The sequence below is a fragment of the Anser anser genome (assembly GCF_964211835.1).
Source record: "Anser anser genome assembly, chromosome: 2".
In the NCBI taxonomy this organism is placed as follows: domain Eukaryota; kingdom Metazoa; phylum Chordata; class Aves; order Anseriformes; family Anatidae; genus Anser; species Anser anser.
The window spans coordinates 129257029-129275951 of NC_139721.1; the positions used below are offsets into that span (position 1 = coordinate 129257029).

At 39.5% G+C, this 18923-nt stretch overlaps 1 long non-coding RNA gene across 2 annotated transcripts; it reads left to right on the plus strand.

Moving 5' to 3' along the window:
• Positions 1-704: 704 nt before the first annotated feature.
• Positions 705-5748, plus strand: LOC310894727. 2 transcript variants are annotated; one of them, XR_014580117.1, is made up of 3 exons: positions 705-816; positions 1128-1198; positions 5616-5748. It is a non-coding gene; the product is annotated as an uncharacterized lncRNA (long non-coding RNA). The 2 variants fall into 2 exon arrangements; XR_014580118.1 differs by lacking the exon at positions 5616-5748 and adding an exon at positions 4555-5505.
• Positions 5749-18923: the final 13175 nt, after the last annotated feature.

Below are 18923 nucleotides of genomic sequence, written 5' to 3' on the forward strand. Positions count from 1 at the left end.
GGTTATGGAATAGTAAGGAAAAAATGCAGTAGAAACAGGCAATATATTTTTTCTTCACTGTTGCAATATGGCTTAAAAAATGAACAGGGCCCCTTGGGAAAACAAAATGAAACAAAACAAAATAAAACAAATAAACATACAAAAAAAACCTGTTGCAGAAATGTTTGATTCTTAAAAGACATCACAACATTGGTGAGAAAGCACTACCAAGGTACCATGCGGAAATTGTAGTGCTGGAGTGATGTTAATAAACAGGACCAAATCAGCATATCTTTAGCTCACATGGAGACTTCTGAGGTTATAATAACACAGAAAGCTATGATATGATATAAATGAAGAAGGCCTTTGCTATTTTTAAGAGTGCAATAATGTATGTCACTGAAGGTATAGTTTTTTTAATTTCCATAGTAGACTAATAGCAAGGTGTCTCTCAACTGTAAAAATAATAGTATTTGGAACAGCACATGGCCTATTGGTTGCCTAAACAGCCCTTTGAACTAGAGCAAGTTTTAAAATAAATTAATCAGCCAAAATGATGTAAGATTTGTTATTGCTCTGCAACCCCCTCCAATCCTCGTTACACCATTCCAATCATTAATTAGCCCAACTGGGAAAACCAGGTGCTCCCCATACTCTAAATGTGTTGAGATTCTACTTCCAGCTCTTAGATCTCATTATTGTCTTTGATTGCTTGTTTGTTATCACAGTTCCACAGGGGACTGGACACATTCATGAAAGAGAAATCCATCGATGACTGTTACATGCATAGAAACAACACGAGCTGCCAAATGTCCCTGAACTAAAAATGCTTTGGAGGTAGGAGAGTTTTAGAGAGAAGCATCACAAATTTGCTCTGTCATTATACTCTCTTTCTCATTTCTGGTGCTGCTAAAGAGATGATATTGGGCTCATCATTTTGCTTTGATACATTCTAGTTGCTCTCATAGTTTTTCCTATAGGTATTTAAAGGTGTTTTGTTGTTGTTGTTTTTGTTTTTAAATATAACACATTAGTTTTTTTTTTTTTTTATCTGATTTGCTGATTGAATATTTAGGCAGTGCTCTCTGGCAGATTTGACTAGAGGGCACTTGGGCACTTCTTTGACCACTATGAATATATCACTTCAGGTCTTGAATCTGGGAAAGCAGAACTGTAGGCAGTGTTTCAGTAAGAAAAACAGAATATAACTTCTCTAAAGGTATGTGACAGCCCTTTCTTGGTATACACAAAGCTCACACTGTCTTCCCATTACAGCTATCAGAGATAATTTTGCTTAGAACTGCATAAAATATGCATCTTAGGGGAACTTTATTTAAAGAGCTGTGTGTTCTCTCTTGATAAGCATTGTGTATGTTATGTATGTTTTGGGGTGTGTAATCCAGTAGTCATTTCTGTGATCCATACAAACAAAATACACAAACCAATAAGATAACTAAACCTTTAATTACTGTAATGTATGTACTGAGCATTTCTCCTCCTCCCCACTTCCCTTCGCCCAAACCATCCTTAGTTCCCCTGGGCATCATCTACCAGCTAAAGCATTGAATCCGTCACAGCACACTTAAACGGCTGCAGGAAATTTGTTTTACAAGGCTGGTTTTAACTGAACTACCTGCTGTGCACCACATTGCTACTGTTTGTGAAATGAATGATGGGAAAAGCAAGTCTGTGATTTCATTTGTTCAGACCGATTAGTCACACGTTGCATATGGTATCATTTGCTTGTCACTTAATGACTGACCAGCCTGCCTGAATCATTAGTGCGGCAGTGCAATGAAAGGAAGACATAAACATAATGATGAGCTCAAGGAAGTGGAGTGCTGTTTTACCTAAAAGAAATGGTGCGCAGAAATCCAGCACAGCTGCAGGTGCTCCGACGACAATGTGGGAAGCAGTTAGCTTCCAATTTAGCAGAAAATTAAGAGCGAAAAAACTGTTATTTGTGAGAGAAGATACTCATGGCAAGCAATCATCCATGCTCTATATCCACAAGATGAGCATTCAGCTGTCTTTGTCGTGACTTAAAACAATTGGTATCTTGGGCTGCATTCAACACCAGATTGGTGCTTATTATCTGCAGTTTATTCTTTCTTGGGATATTTTGTACCCCCCCTCCTTTATTTTATGGTTAATTTGCTTGCTTGAATGTAAAGCCATTTAAGCTGAAAAATCTGGATTGCGGTTCATCATTGTGCCAGTGCTCTGAGCTGTGTGATGCAACATAATTGGCAATTTTCAAATTCATAATCCATTTTGTTGCATGCATACATACACACGCACACACACACACACACTGCCACCCCATCTCTTCAAATTGGTAAAAAACAAGATTAGAGCATGTAGATTCCTTCAGTCAAATAACATGAATCGACAAGAGGCATGTTTTTATAAAGTTAACTAATGAAATTCTGCTAGCCAAGACAACATCATTCCCAAAGAAGAACTAGTTTTCTTTTCCAAAACCTCCAAAGAATTCACAGTTCTGAAGTGTTCTTATCTTTCACCAGGCAAGGCTTCCACCAGCTTCAGCAGGGCTTTGTATTGCACAACAAATCTCAAGTTTTTAATTATGTCATTTTTAGTGATTTTGGTAGCAGGTTACTGAGTTTTCTGGGAAGAAAAAACATGTCAGATGGAAGGACTGGAATTTTGCGTTGAAAAGGAAAATGTATACATTTCATACATATGTATACATTGTACATACATTTCTTAAATATATGACAGTTTATGCTGATGCATATTGCTATTTGTTCAGCAGAACTTTAAATTCACCTTATGTAACAGATGCTAAAATACAAACCAGTGAGAATTCAGGCCCAGAGTCCTTCTGTAAATGCATTTTGTTTTTCTTCTTGTGTTTCATGCCTGCCCTTTTTCCTCAGAGAAACTTTCACTTCTCTGTGCTTGCTTACAGAATTTTGAGGCCAAGCGAGTTTCTTTCTCTCACCATCATAGCTTTAATATATAGTGCTGGCAGGCTTCCCCTTCCCCTTCCGTTTATTGCTTCAGGAGTAACTTGGGGTTCTAAACACAACTCTGTCCTGTCTGAGCTTTTGTTTTTTACTACTTCCTTGTGCTCCCTTTCTGTTCTCACCAGCTGGCCATGGTGAATGCTCAGCTACACTCTATTTCCCTCTGCCTAATAGCCAGCCGCTTCTTCTGCCAATTCTGCCCATGATCATTCCGGTTTCTCTCTATCCCTTTCCAACACTCCTGTCAGCTTGCGGCATCTACTTCATTAAGCTTCATATTCTCTGGTTTATCAGCACTGAAGGGGTCTTTATGGTGCTGGGGCAGAAATGTCCTTAGTCCACCAACCATTTGCACACAGCGTGGGATGTGCCAGATCTCCAGGATCTGCCAAATCGCCTACCTGGCAGGAGATCACACTGAACTGTTTTCCTGTGAGCTATCTGTTCACACGCAAACCTCTATATCTGAGGTTAGTTTCACCTAAAATTGATAATATCATTATATTTAAGCCAGAGTATTTCAGTAGGTTCCATAGATCCATACTTCCCTTGTTTGAAGACTTACAGGATTGCTCTGTTACCTTCAAATTCACAAGGCCCATCTACTCCAAATTTCTCTGTTTTCTGGCTACCTCCCAATTTGTTCTTCATTGTGAAGACACTGCAACCTTTAGACAAACGAAGGACACCCACAGTGACTAGTGTCCATGTCTTTCAATAGCTGAGTACTCAGAAGAGAAATAGAAAGTTAGCAATTGCTAGGGGAGGAACTGAGCACAAGCCAGAAAACATCATTTTGCTGCTCTGTAAACTACTGGTGCGCTTGTGTCTTGGGTACTAGTTAAAAATAGAAAGTGTAGAGAAGGGCAACAGAAATCCCAAACTTGAGACCAGGATTTTCATCTGAGAAAAGAGTCACCAGGACAGAAAACAAGAGTTCCATATGATTGTTAGCTATGCAAATTAGTCTGAATTTTGGTCTTTTAAAACAAATACAAGGCTATATATTTCAACCTAGCACATGGAACATTTGTAAGTAATTGCTGTGAAAATCAAAGCAAGAATACTTTGCAGGAAATATTAATGGAGGAAAAGGTTATCGCTGCTTATAGGTGGTCAGGGTAGGGCCCAAGGCTCTGGAAATTTGTGTTAAACACCAACTGGGAAGTTATGCTGGGAAATGACCACACTGTATGTACTTTCCCTGCTTCCTCTGTTCCTTCTCTGGCCACCCCGATCACTGTCTGAGGCAAAACACTGAACTGGATGTGCCTTGGATCCCACCCAGTACACCAGGGTCTACATGCCCTTACTGCTGCACAGACCAAGCACAAATACTATCAGCATTTAATTTTTCCCCTGAATTTTTGCATAAAGCAATGTGATGTGACCTGGCTGGCCCAGTGTCAGACTGGGGCTTATGACAGAGCTCAGCACAGAAAAGAAAGCTAGCTCTGCTCCTCGGTGTAGCTACCAGACTATCTTTTCTCTTGGGAGTTCAGGGATGTAGATCCATGCACAGGGGGCATTCAAAGGATGGAGAGGTTATGAATCAGTTTTTTATGTCCATTTTTATTTGGAGGGCATGATGGAAGTGTGTAACCATGGCTTTCCTAGCAAACTTCAGCTTCTTGCTTCAAGAAGTTTCATATAATGTGGATATGCATGCAGTTGGTTGTGTCTCTACCTGTGGCTGGAGCAACATTTTACCAGACCAGTGCTCAGACGTGAAAAGAAGTACAGCACTGCACTCAGGAACAGCTCCTAAAACTGTTCAGCTATCCAAACTTAAAGGAAAAAATATGACAATGTTGAAAATTTGTCTTTGTGATGAGCATTTGTAAATGTGGCAAGGTTAATTCTATTAAAAACTGGCTAACCAAATGTTTGTTTAACCCAAATGTTATCATTGTAGAAGTTGTAAAATATTTAATCGAAGTTGGCTTGTGCTGAGTTTGTGAGCTTTGTGTATTCAGATGGTGAGGTGCAGTCCCTGCATCCTAACTGGCAGCGACAAACTCTCACACTGCCTGTGTACAATGTCTCATATTTAAGAAATATTTTTACAGTTGATTTATTTACTCATTGCATTGAGAATATCTCTGGTGGCAGAGTTCCTTTTAAAAAACAAGTTATTTAAACAAGCAGCAGACTAAGCAAAAGAAACCATGCAGGATCTATAGAGCGTCTTCAAAATCTTCATGAGGGGCCCTTCTGATCTCCTCCCCCAAACCCAGGTAGGAAACAACAAAAGCTATCTGTAAACTTCCCACAAAATAACAAAATGGATTCAAAAGAGAGAAATAAAAGTTTATGGTTTAAGTTTTTGGGGAAAGTATTTTGATGTTTTTGTTTCAAACTATTCAGAAGTGAATCTGAATTTAAATCACAATAGTCAGCATACGGTCTCCCTTTCAAGTCCAATGGTACAAACCAATTAGTAGTTATCAAAATAATTCTGGTTTGTTCTTTGTCCAGTTGGAAACGTCCACTACTCAAATGAGGACTTCTCCTCTCCATCCCCCCACTTCCATCCCCCAAATATTTCTGTATTAATCTCTGGTTTTGCCTTTAAAATCCATATCTTTATCTTCACTAAAATTGTTTGATTAACACATAAATAATTATTTGCCTGTCTCCAAGTCCTCAGGCCCTGGCTTTCAAGGAATACAGACTCAAAATCAAGAACACAGAGTGCCATACCAGGTGTACCATTTCATATCCACTCGGATATGAAAAATAACCAGAAGTCCTAATGATGAGCATCTCTTGATCAAGATTTGTTCATATGTCAATCAGGCAAGCAGTAACTTGTGCTTTGTAATCTGTAAACAAAGATAGCTTGGAAATTCATTTCTTTCTCCAGTCCCTATCCCCATCCTCATGAGTGTGGTTCTGGGGCAGCCAGCAAAAGAAAGTGACCACATGTAGGTCAGCTTTACATCTGGTGAACTGATGTTCTAGAAGATGTTGCGGTCGTAATTTTTCTCTAAGGGTCTGTTATTTTCATTACCTATAAATCTTCTGCTTTTAAAAGAAAGTCATTAAGATTTGTCATTAATGTTTCAGAGAAAGTGTCAAGGGAAGTAAATTGTTGGTGTTAGAAATATCGTTTAGTGATCAGGTAAGCTGGCTGTAATGTAAGTTATAAAATTTATTAGATGATCTTTTATTATTAAATGATCCTTAAGGTCCCTTCCAACCCAACCAAAAATTTGGAAATGCATTTCTTGATTGGGTTTGATTAAAGGACTTAGCTTCTGAAATTGAGGAATCTTCATGTGGACACAGCCACACAGGAACTAATTGGCAGGTTTTCAGCTTCAGTTTCTAAGGAATCATGAAGAAGAACAAGAGAGAACAAGAAAATTAAACTGATAAAAATAATTAATTAGATTTTAAAGTCAGTGCAAAATAGAAGGACAGAAAAAAGAGCTTAAAAAAAAAAAAAGATGATGTGGGGATGAATAAATGGAATGCAAGAGATGCCTAAGGGAATAAATGCACTTACCTCTGCACCAAACTAAATTGTGAGACAATGCAATTTCTCTTAATTTCAATTGCTGTAAATAAAACAATGAAAAGGCATACTTGTTTATCACAATGAAAATGATGGCAGCATTCAGCAACATTTGGACCATCCAGTGGAAAAAAAAAAAAGTGTTTTCTTCTAATATGGTTACTGTGAACTTGTTTTTGCTTTCCTGACCAAGGAACTGTGAGTGATATTCTGTTCCCCTACTAGCAAGTAGTAGGAAAATAGCTTTGGATCAACTTTCAGTATATTACATACCCACATAACCCATCCTCCTCTCACATTTAGACAAAGAAACAAGTAAAATCAGTGTGTACATTTGGAGCTTTGTTTTTCTTTTATTTACTTGATTTTTTAAAAAAAGTCATATGGAGATTAACACTGCGAGCCAGCATGAGGACCAAACAAAAACTAGAAAAACAATTACACTGCTGCTGCTGGCACTCCTGTACAATGCTCAAATTGCATGGTTGTCAGTGCTTCCTGCCACATTTTGTTTTTTGTAAGCCACTTTTGTCTTCAGCTAAAAGCATTAGTATATTTTGCATCTATTCCATATTCTGTACCATTGTAATTGAAATCTTTTGTAAAATAAAAATTAGGTATTTGAATAAACCTCTCAAGCATTGAAAGTGCTATACAATAGGAAGTCATTATACACATGTATTTCTATATTCAGTCTAATTCTATAGCTACATGGAAATATCTTACTGGGTAGCTCAGGGAAGTCTCAGTCCACCAGACACAGGGTAAAATGCCAGCAGCACTGAAGCTATTCACCTCATAATATAGGAAAGTCCTTACTAACTGTGCAGCCTGGTCAGTAAGCCGTCCTCCCAAGACCCTGCAGAGCCCAAACTATTTATGGCCAAGACATCTGGATTCAAGAGCTATCCTGCTCTGGAGGCAAGGTGTTCATACAGTACCGTCTGGAGGTACAAGGTAGTCCATGCATCTGTAGTGCTTATTAATAGTGTTTCTTTTTATTAGCTGAGAAATGTGAATGAAGAATAAAAAAGTGGTAGGAGATTTAAAAAAAAAAAAAGGATTGGCTAGTAGCGTATGGTTGTCCACTGTTATGTTCCAGAATAAAAAAGAAATGCCACGTTTATCTGGGACACAGGAATACTCTGTTAGATACCAGTTAGAGTTCTCCACTTCTAATAAGACATCCCGTACTGACATTTCCTGTTCACCTATGTCAGTGTGAAGGTTGAAGCTTGCTCACCCATTTCCCAGGACTGCCTTAACCAGTGGGTTACAGCTCTTTTATTCATACAAATATTTGTATTTATGCAGAGTGGTACAAAATATTTACATGCTCCCAGAATAATTTATAAATGTGTGGCTAATGCATGCTGCTACTAAGGATGAGAGAGGTAGGGGAAATCCCAGACTGAGGAGAAGGGCTTTAAACGAGAGTTTCCATTATTCTGGGGTTAGTGCACCAGTGACTGACCTCCTGAGAAAAAGGAGAAGCTTTTTCCTCCTCTTATGTGAGCCCAGTGTTTCTTTTCTTTCAGGAGTACCCAACGTGTTTCACTACAAGCTGAAGGGAATGTTTCAAGTCTGATGAAATTTTTGCCTGTTTGTTTCAATGAGGAAAAATAAATAAACTTGAGCCAAACAGAAACAAGCTATTTACACTGCCCCAGCCCTGCATTTGCTCTGCTGCATTAGTTTACCTTCTCTCTTAAACATCTCCAGGAGTCAGCCTTTACATACATATTTCTGAAAACTAAATTGGTGTCGTGGAAGAAAAGAAAGTTCAATCAGCCTAGGAACCTTTCTGTGCTACAGAGTGATAGCATCCATTTCCACTTCTGCAGCCACATTCTCCTCATTTTCAGAGGCAGAGTTGCAGTGAAGTAATTGAAATGGAAAAGTTGCCCCTGCTGTGGCAAAGAAAAGTAAAACAAGGCTCCGGGAAAGAATAGTAGTTACAAGATAGGGATTTTCCCACTGAGTAAATTGGTTGTAGGAATCACATGGCTCCATTGTAAACGTCCCCAAGGCAGCACCCTTCCTGGTGGCTTGCTGTTGTGAGTCAGCCTGGTAGGAAAGTGAGCCTTGCAAGGAGAGGTGAGCTAAGCAGTCATTATACTCCTTAACTCTCGCTCATTAGTCAGAACTATGGGGATTTAACTCGACCTTCTTCTGTAGCCGTCTAAATTCTTACCTTTAAGAATTTGTCTGAAGAAAAATCTCCCTCCCCCCTTCTGAAGATAAAGTCACCAAAAATTGGTTAAAAAATCTTTGTTCTTTGTTATTTCATTTCATGTGAGACACCTTGTGGAAGAAACGATGATACTTATCTCTTCTGTGAGGAGTACTGAGGTCTAGAGATAAGAGAGAAAACGTTATGTAGGTGCTGCTAAGAATACATGAAGTTAGGTGGATGATGTGAAAGTTGTTAGTGAGAATTCCAGTGTAAATACTGGCTTATGTTCTTTCTCTCTTTTTAAATCTTCACGTCAGATGTCAGAGAGGAAGAAGAAAAGCAAATGAACTAAACTATTACAAGAACTTACTTTAGTTTAGCTAGTTATTTAGTTATATAGTCACATATCCATTATGTCTGTCTGTCTGTCTGCCTATCTTTTAGTTATATATATCTACCACTACACGGCCTCAGTGGTGTAGGTCTGTAATAGCAACAATATTGTTTTAGGAAGCCATTGACTGTCACACTGCATGGCTTTCCATGAAAAACCATTATCTGACAGAAATTACGTAAAAGAAACAATGTATTTTGTACAAAGTCTTTACAATAGATAATGTGTCAAATATATGTAACGCAGTAGGACTATATAGAGCTAGACATGACTGATGAATTAAAAACTACCTATAAAATAATTTAAAAGTGAGTTTTCTTCCATATGACTAGACCAAAAATAGATCTAAACAATGCACTGAACTAAGGGAAGAATTAATTAGTAAAGTTGGTAAAGCTTCAGCAACAAAGGGTGAAGGTGCCTGTAAAACAATAATACAAGTGGTCATCTGAAATTGATACTGATACATCAAATGCTATATGTGTTGTAACAGATGGCACACCAAGTGCAGTTGATGTGAATGTAGGGTTAATTGCAGTATTTGAAAAAACATTTGGACACCCATATTTGGCGTTTCATTACAATGGACATCAACAAGCCCTGGGAATGAAAATAATCAAGCAAAGCTTGAAGAAATGAGAAAATTGCAGCAAAAATAGTAAACTTCAGTATCTCATGTGCACTGAGCAATCACCAGTTCCAAATACATTGGAAATAATCAAATTACTGTATTCAGGATTGGTGAAGCATAGCAGTATATGGTGGTTTAGCCTCTGGTGTGCAGCTCAATATGCCATTTATTGTTTGGAGAGAGACTGCACATGGCCTCCAAAGATTAGAATAATTCACAACTGCCTCATCATCAGAGGCTCATGACCTAATGGTTTTGTTTACTTTGATTTGCATTTGAAACACATACCAGAATTCTCAAGGACGTATGGATTTCGGGATATTGATATACTTACCCAAGCTGTGTTTGGAAAGCACTGAGTACTTCAGGACGCTGTTGACAGTAATGGAAAATTGTAAAGGATAATAGTTTCTTTAATTCAATATTTCTCAGTAGATTTAATCTGTTTTGAAAGCAAATAATCTAGTTTACTGCAAATCTAAACACAATTGATTCAAAATATTTCAGAGCTTCGTTTTCCTGAACACCTACAAGTTGAAGGTGGCTTCAATTTTCAGTCAAATTCAGTTTGCAAAACCAAATAATCAAACGCAGGAAATAAAAATGAGTGATCTGAGAACCAAGTTAGGAATTCTTAAATGGGAAGCACCAGTGGTGAAAAGGGTCAATCCTGAAAATAAAATTCAGGACCTGAAAATCCCTGACAACTTGCTCTAAGACAATGAGATGTTTGTAACTTGCTATGTCATTATTTGTGGAGCACCATATCCCTGAGAAGTTATTCTTACCTATGCAGTGCATAAAATTTGATACAAGAAACTTTTAAAGCTGAAAGGTGTGTGGCACATGTCTCACTGAAAACAGTCAAGATCAAGCCAACAATTACAATGCTTCCCACAGAAATGTGAAATGAAAAAATGTTCTCAGCCAGGGAGGGCATGCTGGTCTTATAGCATCACTTGATGTGTGCACAAACAAGTTTGTTCATTCAGAAGATCCTCCTGCTTTGAATTGTATCTTCCTGGTACTGATTGCAGCTGACTGGGATTTTTCATTAGAGGATACCAAGCTGTCAGGATATGACACCTTGAAACAGCTCTTACCTCTGTGGCTAAGGGACACCCAGATGAGATTTCCGTCTCTGTCTCATTCAATAAGGTGACCTGACCTGATGTATGTCATGTGCCCTGTGAGTGCCCTTCTTACCTGGCTAACAGCTACTCCTCGGTATAGATAAAGCTGTTGAGGGAGAGGGCTGGTCTACTGAATGGGCAAGAATGACTCCACAGCACCATCACATGGCACATGGAGAAGGAAACCACCTCTTTGGGTTGGTTTATTCCACATATATATACTTAAACTGGTTTGTATGTTTTGATCACTTTGGGCTTTGTTCTATGGGCACAGCACAGAATGGGATTAGCAATTTTTTCCCTCTATGGAAAGAAAGTTCAAGAGGGGAAACAGTCACGAGACTCATTTGTAAACCATTCCTTGTTCTAACCCTGCTGACTTTTAATTCACGGGAAGAATTTTTTCTTCCCAATTTTTTGTTTCTTATAGATTTTATCTATTTTTTAGGTTGTACAGGAAATGGGTTTACAGCAAAAATCAGGCAAAGAAGGATTTCAAGATGCTGAACACCCTCGCAGGTCTCTTCCTGGCAGGTGATGATGAATAAAACAGGTAAGGCAGTCCAGCTTCAGACTCACGTGTGGGAGCAATCTCAAACAGCATATCCTTTTATGGCTACTAACTCAACCAAATCTTTATTTTTGATGGTGCTTCTGTTCCTAGATGATAAAAATCAATCAAAAGGATATAATTACTTTAAAAAAAAAAAAAAAAGCCTGGGACTGTAGTGTAGTTGCAGTCAGAGCTATAGGACTATGCAACTTTGCTGTGACTAGTGACCATGTAGTTACTGCACCTGACACTGTGATAGTAACTAGTGCTGGGGACAGGAGTAGTGGTGGCTAGCTGGGGAATCCTGACAATGGAAGTCTTCATGAAGGCTCTTGGGAAAATCTCTATCTCCATGTACTTTGCTTTTCCAGTGGAGTTTGTCTTATTTCCTTTATGTCACTTCCTTTCCATAGTGACAGTCAAAGGCACATAGCCTGTCATTATTTTTAAGGCCATTAAAGCAGTTTCAGCAGTATTAGGCAAATCTACCTACAAACAGTGACTTTATTTACCAGAAAAATGGTTTCTAGGGAAACCTCTTCTCTTTTCAAATGAGAGGGAAGAAAAACGTGCTGTTTATTAGAATGGCTCACAGCAGACCTGACACAGGTGAGGGTCTCCCGTGCATTTTCATTACAACCTTGCTACTCCAGAGGTGAAGACGGAGCCGTTCTGAACACTGTGCACGGTTTGAGGTGCTGCCCCTCAGCTTCATGATGGCTCTTTAAAGAGGTGCCATCCTGACCACAATCCTCTCTGGTTAATACAAGTCTTTTCAACAGTGATGAAAAGAGAGAAAAACATAAGACAAGGAAACAGCAGCATACACCTTGTTTACAAAGGATTTAACAATGGATTCAATAGTTAACTTTGGACTTTTTTTTTTTTTAATAGTTCTTATTTTGATGACTAAGCAGATTTTCAAAGCAATAGGACAACACATTTTCCATCCTGTCTCCTTCCCAGGTTCCTCACCACCCTTTTACTCAGTCAGAGATCTTTCTCTGCCTATTGCTGAGTCGAGGGAAGACATAGAGGGGTGAGAGGCACGTTGTGCCCAATTCTCCGCAGGACACGGGCACACAGCTGATGCCTTGTGAGTGATCCTGGCTCTGCCTAACACCCTAACGTGCACATGGGGCAAACACACAGCCACTGTGTTCTTAATATCTCCTTCTACAACATGGGGCTCTCCTCAGACTCACCCCTACAGAGGAGCATAGGCAGCAGAGGCAGACTCCCTGGGCAGAGGCATGACCATAGCATGTCCTGGTTTCTGGATTTGACATCTCCCTGGCCCTGAATGCAAGGAGATTTTTAGCATGGAGAGCAGCAAGGCTCTGGGACAGCCACTCCCAGGTGCTGTGGGGCTGCAGAGCCAGACCTGAGTACGGGCAGGGCTTGAGCACACTAAAGCAGGAAGGTTTTCTGGAAGATGGCAGAAATCAGTCACCACAAAGTCCTTTCCAAACCCACTGCCCCCCGCCCCGAGATCCAAAAGCCCTGGAGCTCCTCAGCCAGGCTGGTTGAGTTAAGAACTGCTAAGCAATCCCAGCTCTATTTAGCTTGAGAGAGATTAAATTATGTTTCTCACTTTATTTTAATGTATTTAATGTTTATTTCTATATGTGCATGAGTACTTAATTTAGCATAATTATTGAGATGAATTGCAGCTAACATTACAAGAAAATTGTAACTTGTCATAAAACAAGTGGGCCATATTGTAACAGAGCTGTTACCACACATAAATGCTCTGCTAGAATAGTTTAATAACACAAATAAATCCACACTCCCCAACATGATACTTCTTAGGAATTTGATTAATTATTAGGAAGCAAAATGGCTAACAAAGTAGTATATATAAAAATATCTTCTCACATCAGTAAGATTGTAAATTTTAACTCTATTGCATGACAGCAAGTGTAAGCAAGAATTACACACAATGCAACTAGCTGAATGAATTAATATGCCTAGGCCCTTTGTTGCTAGAAATACTTTGCTCTGTATTATAATCAGCCATTGTAACCGTGCTCAGCTGCAATTTAAGTTTCTCCTCACAGTTTCATAAGTGACAGGCTAGTGCTTGAGCTCCCAACAATAAGCCTCTTCACAGCTTTCTCCATGTGTCCAGGGCCTGACCCTTGGGATCAGCATCTTTTCCACCTGGTAGGCAGCTCTGGGTGCAGAGGCTGCTTTCACCTCTTCTCCAGCTCTAACTCCTGCCAACCACAGCCCTGCCCCTTTAGTCCTTAAGCCCCTATACGGTCCTTCCAAGTATAGTTGAGCCACCCAGTTACATCTCCTCATGGAGTCTAAGGACCCAGAAGTTCTGACCGGGCTGTTGTGGTTTATGGAAGACTTTCCTACATGGATTTCCTTGGGGTGATTTGCTCACTGACAGGCAGGAAACCTGAAGCAGACTCTGGAAATTCAGCCCGATCTCCTCAGTGCCAACCAAGTGCTTGAATCACAAAGCCCATCTTTCTTCCTCTCACCTACCATGAAGCTGATGGGGGTCACACTGCTGCCTTGGCTCCTGGACCTGTTGTGCTGGAAAACGACACTGGTGTAAAGTCTGTGCAACAAGGAAGGCTGTGTCTTTCCAGGTGGATTAAACCAGGGCATCAGTGACAAAGATTGTTATCATATGGTTGTTTATGCAGAGCCTCGGTTGGCTTTGGCCGCTATTTACAGAATTGGTGGTCATGCAACCCACCTACTCTCTAAGGAGATAACCAGAACATTGACACAGAGGTTACCTGGATGTCTTAGCAATATGTTATTTTCCCTTAACACTAAATGTAGCTCTAACCTTAAGTTTTATCATCCAACATTCACAAACCAAAACTCATAAAACTGGCTTAAAAGTTATGACTTAAGAAACAAAATGTCTTTCAGCTTTGTATTTCCTTTCCTCTTGGAAAATGTGGGTTTGATTTAGTCAGAGTTTCATTCTTTTCTTCCAAGAAGAGAGGGCTGAAAGTTTACTTCTTTTTTATTTTAGTAGGTGCTTCACATTAAGTAATCATATCAAGCTATTGAGCTACTGCATTAAGTAAATTTCTGTTATGGAGGAAGCTCTGAAATCCTCAAAAAAGACGAAATAAGAATTAATAGAACTGGCACAAGCCACATGATACAACTTCTTTGCCGTTACCAGTCTGACAGCAGGCATACAGATTTATTTTCTCTAATTTTAATTTTTTCAATTTTATTTTGTGGGCTGATCAAGCCCACTAGTAAAATGGGGAAAGCACACAAAACTGTGTTTATTTATTATTTAGTTAGTTGCAGAGACACTTGCAAAAAGTCACCAGTACTTTTGCCAAAGTAATGGCTGAAAAATAGCCAGTAGCCGCCCAGATTTGCCACTCGAGGGTTTGCTGCTGGGTGTAGTTCTCTGCAGGCTGTGATCATGCCCCTGAAGCTTCTGCAGATGGGAATGCCATGGAGTCATTAGACCCAGACAGTTTTCCAAAGCATGGAGGACGCCAGCACTTTTCTTTGGCATTCTATTGCATGGGCATCTGGTCTTAGTGTTGCTAAGTGGCTGATTTCACCAAGCCAGTCATGTGTCTCCACATCATTCATTTAGTCCAGAAGTGGAGAAGGATAAAAAAAAGCATTTAATAGCAAAAAAATTACTATTATGGGAAACAAAATCTCCCCTTTCAGAAGCCTTTGTGTTCATGTAGGAAAGCCAGATTTGTGATTAAAAAGATATTTTAAATTAGCTACATTTTATTTCCTGCACCTCTACTGTTAGGTTTTTGTCTCCATATGTCTAGCCAACGTTGTGGGAAATTATGGTTTTTGAGTGCAGCCCCAGCTTTATTTCATGTGTGCTTCATTGTGAACTCAGTGTACAAAACCCTCTGACATGCATACTGAATTTCACCTTTAGGTGCTGTACACATATACTAAAGTAATGTTGCATGTGTCAGTCTTCAAAAAGGTTTAACGGAATGACTGTTCAAGCTGACTATTTCTGCCGCAGCTGTGCTTTCTGCTGCAGCTGGGCTCAGGGCACACCAATGAACATTACAACAGCGCTTGCCCCAAAGTGTTTTCAGGCCTGATAGACAAGGCAGGGGAGGAGGAGTATGTTCCCTGTTTCCAGCATCAGGCCCCAGGATTGATTTTCATTAAACAGGACCAGAACTTCTGGAAGAGAACTGGAACTTCACCTCTTAGGTCAGATCTCTGGTTTTGTGCTATTGTCCCACAGTTTTTGATTAGAACTCTAAAATCTCAACCCATTGCTGCAAGGAAGAAAAGCATCTTGTCATAAAAGAACAATTCTATCAAAGCTGGTGGTGGAGTTTTGTAAAGGACCTGTACTGATGTTTTCAAGGCAAACAAGAAGAGACACAAAACAGCAACCCTGCCTAGGCAACTGCATACTGAAAAAGATTTCTCTTACATTTTGACAACATGGGTCTGAGAATTCATTATGAATGTTACCTAGAAGTGATTAGAAATAAAGAAATCACTGATGACAACAGGGTAAATTTGTTTATATTTTTCTATATTTTTTCTGCATCTTCTATATTTGGAGGTCAATTGGATATACAAGGAACTTATACCAAAACAAGTGTTGATGTAGTATATTGAAAGTCTTGCATTGTAAGACAAAACTATGTTGATGCTTCTTTTCAAAGAGGAACTGATCTTCATGGGAGCTCAATAAATATGTCACTAGATAAAGAATGACAACTCAGCAAGATTGAAGACAGATGGTGTCCTGGAAAAATGCAGTATTTCATGAATTAGGATAGTTCCTCTGGAGTACATAAGATTAAATTAGCTACAGCACCAGATCCCAAAATATAGATAGCCCTCTGCCACAGTGTTATGACCGAAAGGTTGATAAATGACACTTGGGAAAAAAAGGTGATCGTTAATGCAGACAACTTAATGAGATCACCAACTTTGTTCGTGCAGTGAACCAATCCACATGAAATGTTGACCTAACACAAAAGATTGCCAGTACCTCCTTGGCAACATCCTAAGTGCCTCATCCCTACTCCCTGCTCTGCAGTGCCCTGCCTAACTCAAATTCAAAGTCATGGGGTCTCCTCTTCAAGGCACTTAGGAGCTCAAAGTTACCTCAAAGTTCAGGATTGTCTTTCACAGCTCCTGAGTTCCAAATCACATTTCTTCTATAAGACTGAAGTCCTCAGTACAGAGACTGGGACAAACCTTTCTCAGTTGTAAAACCTCTTAAGGACGTTTCAAGGACCCTCCCAAAATGTTACACTGCAAAGTTCTTGAATGAGGATAAAAGAGAACAACTAAATGCATGTGACAATCATCCATTATGTTGCTTCATCATAGAAGTGAGCTTAAGTAAGGGATTAATGGACCTTTATAAGAACCTATGAAGCACGGACTAAGGGTACTGCCAAGAGCTATGGGCTGAAGCTTCATGGATTGCACTGGTCCTGCGTCTTAGATCCAACACTTACTCAGTTTAACACGTGCTTCCCTGGTCTTACATGGCTGGTTCATGACTTACAGGTGTAGAGTCACATGTGCTCTCCCAGCTCCTCCCAAGCTCACTCTGGAGGCCTTTGTTCACATGAGCACAGAAGCCAGCAGTTCTCCATTCCCATGCTGGTGAAACATTCACCCTTCCAGACCCCTTTGCAAAGCAAATACACAACCCTCATCTCAATTCAAAACTATCATTTTTCTCTAGAGATAAAAACTGTGTAGGAAAAGAATTGAGTAACAGGAGTCTGTCTATGGCAAAGTTTTGCAGCCGCACCACAGATCATATAGCAAGATGTCCACAGTCACAGACAGAGGATGCCCATACTTCAACAGTCATCTGTTTCTCCACAGGTTGAGACAGAGAAACAGTTTAATTCTTTTAACATGCCATTAAAATTCTTTTGATATCATGTATGGTCCTTGGACCTTTCCTGGTAGCATCCTTTCCTGGTAGGCATTTTCAGAGAGGTTTATCAGGAATTGTAATTGTGTTTTTTTTTTTTTTTTTGTTTTTTTTTTTTTTTTATGAACAGCCCTCTTTAAATTATACCAGGATCTTCACCCAACACAAACCAAGATCTTAATTTCAGGGCAGTTTCCAATCTACAATTCCATATTATCTATAGCTACTTGTCAGCAAAGCAGTACCAGAAAATCAATGTGAACTTTACATTGCCATAGAGTCACTGATTCACTGGCATGCCTTTGGTATTTGGTGAATATGGCTAAAAAAAGAAATGGATTATACCTCTTTGGACGTCTGGGGACTTGTTGAAACTGCAGATGAGATTTTGTGTCTAGCAGGATAAGGTAGAGTATGACACAACCTGCTCTGCACCAGCAATCTCAAAAAGGAAAGAATTCAGTTAAATCTAGACATATGCATTGTGAAAGAAATGAAAGTAAATTCTTTTGGTCATATTCACTGAGCTAGAAGGAGGTCAAACCAATGTCTGTTAAAGCAGCAACTGCTGCTATGATAAGGGCCACCACAGAACTGCCTTAAGCCAAAAGGAAATATGTGGCAATATGATTTGATGCGTTTATGCTATACCTTGCAGAGCATATCATACCTCTAAGCTAGGCTCTTTAAAAACAACACCATCATCAACAACAACAACAACAAAACTAACATCTCAAACCCCAAAGATTTCAGCAGCCTGCCAGCAAGATCTTGTTTTGGTAAAAATAAATAGTTCATTTCTAATGCAAGAGTAATGGTGTATGTTAACAACAGGATAGCTTGTGAGACGAGGTACCCAAATATATCTGCAGCTTTGCTGGTGCAAGGAAAGGCCAAAATTAGCATCTGGCCCAACAAAGTTTCAATAAGACAGAACAGTGTGCAAATCAGGAATTAAGTTCCTACCTATAGATTTTGCTGCTTCAATGGTCTTTAAAAAAAAAAAGAAAAAAAAAAGCCTTAGGATAGCACTTGCCTCTGGCTCTCTGCACTACTGTCTCTATGCCGTTAAACTGAGCTGCCTTTCCCTTGTCTGCTGATACCCGTCTGCATCAAAAAGAAGAGCTGGTTACTCTTCACTGAGCTTTCACAGACGTAGGTTTCTGCCAGTCATGCTGTGGCTGCAGCTGAGCTGGGTGAAGAGGCCCCAGGTGTAAGAAAAGAAGTGCAAGCCCTTTGAAGCCCTCTGCTCTTAGAAGCAGTTAGACTGTAACAGGATGTTTGTCTAGACTCAGGACACACAGGCAGTTACCCAGAAACTGCACTGAGATGAGCTTGACTGAAGGCAGGAAAAGCATCTGCCCCAGAAATAATGAACTGAATGGGCAGAAGAGCAAGTGAGAAGTTTCAAAAATGGTGAGGAAACGAGAGGAAGATGAAGGAAAACTTCTATTTAGATTTTAAAAGACCTCCAGACTCCAAATAAGTAGGGTTTATTCATGCTTCCAAGTGTGTCCCATCCCACATTTTTAATTTGTTCAGTTGACAGTGGCTTACCTGCCATCTGGAGAACTCTTCTGAAAAAAAAAATACTAAACTGAATCTTCTGTATTTTATAGTCAGTCACAGTGATTTTCTATCATCA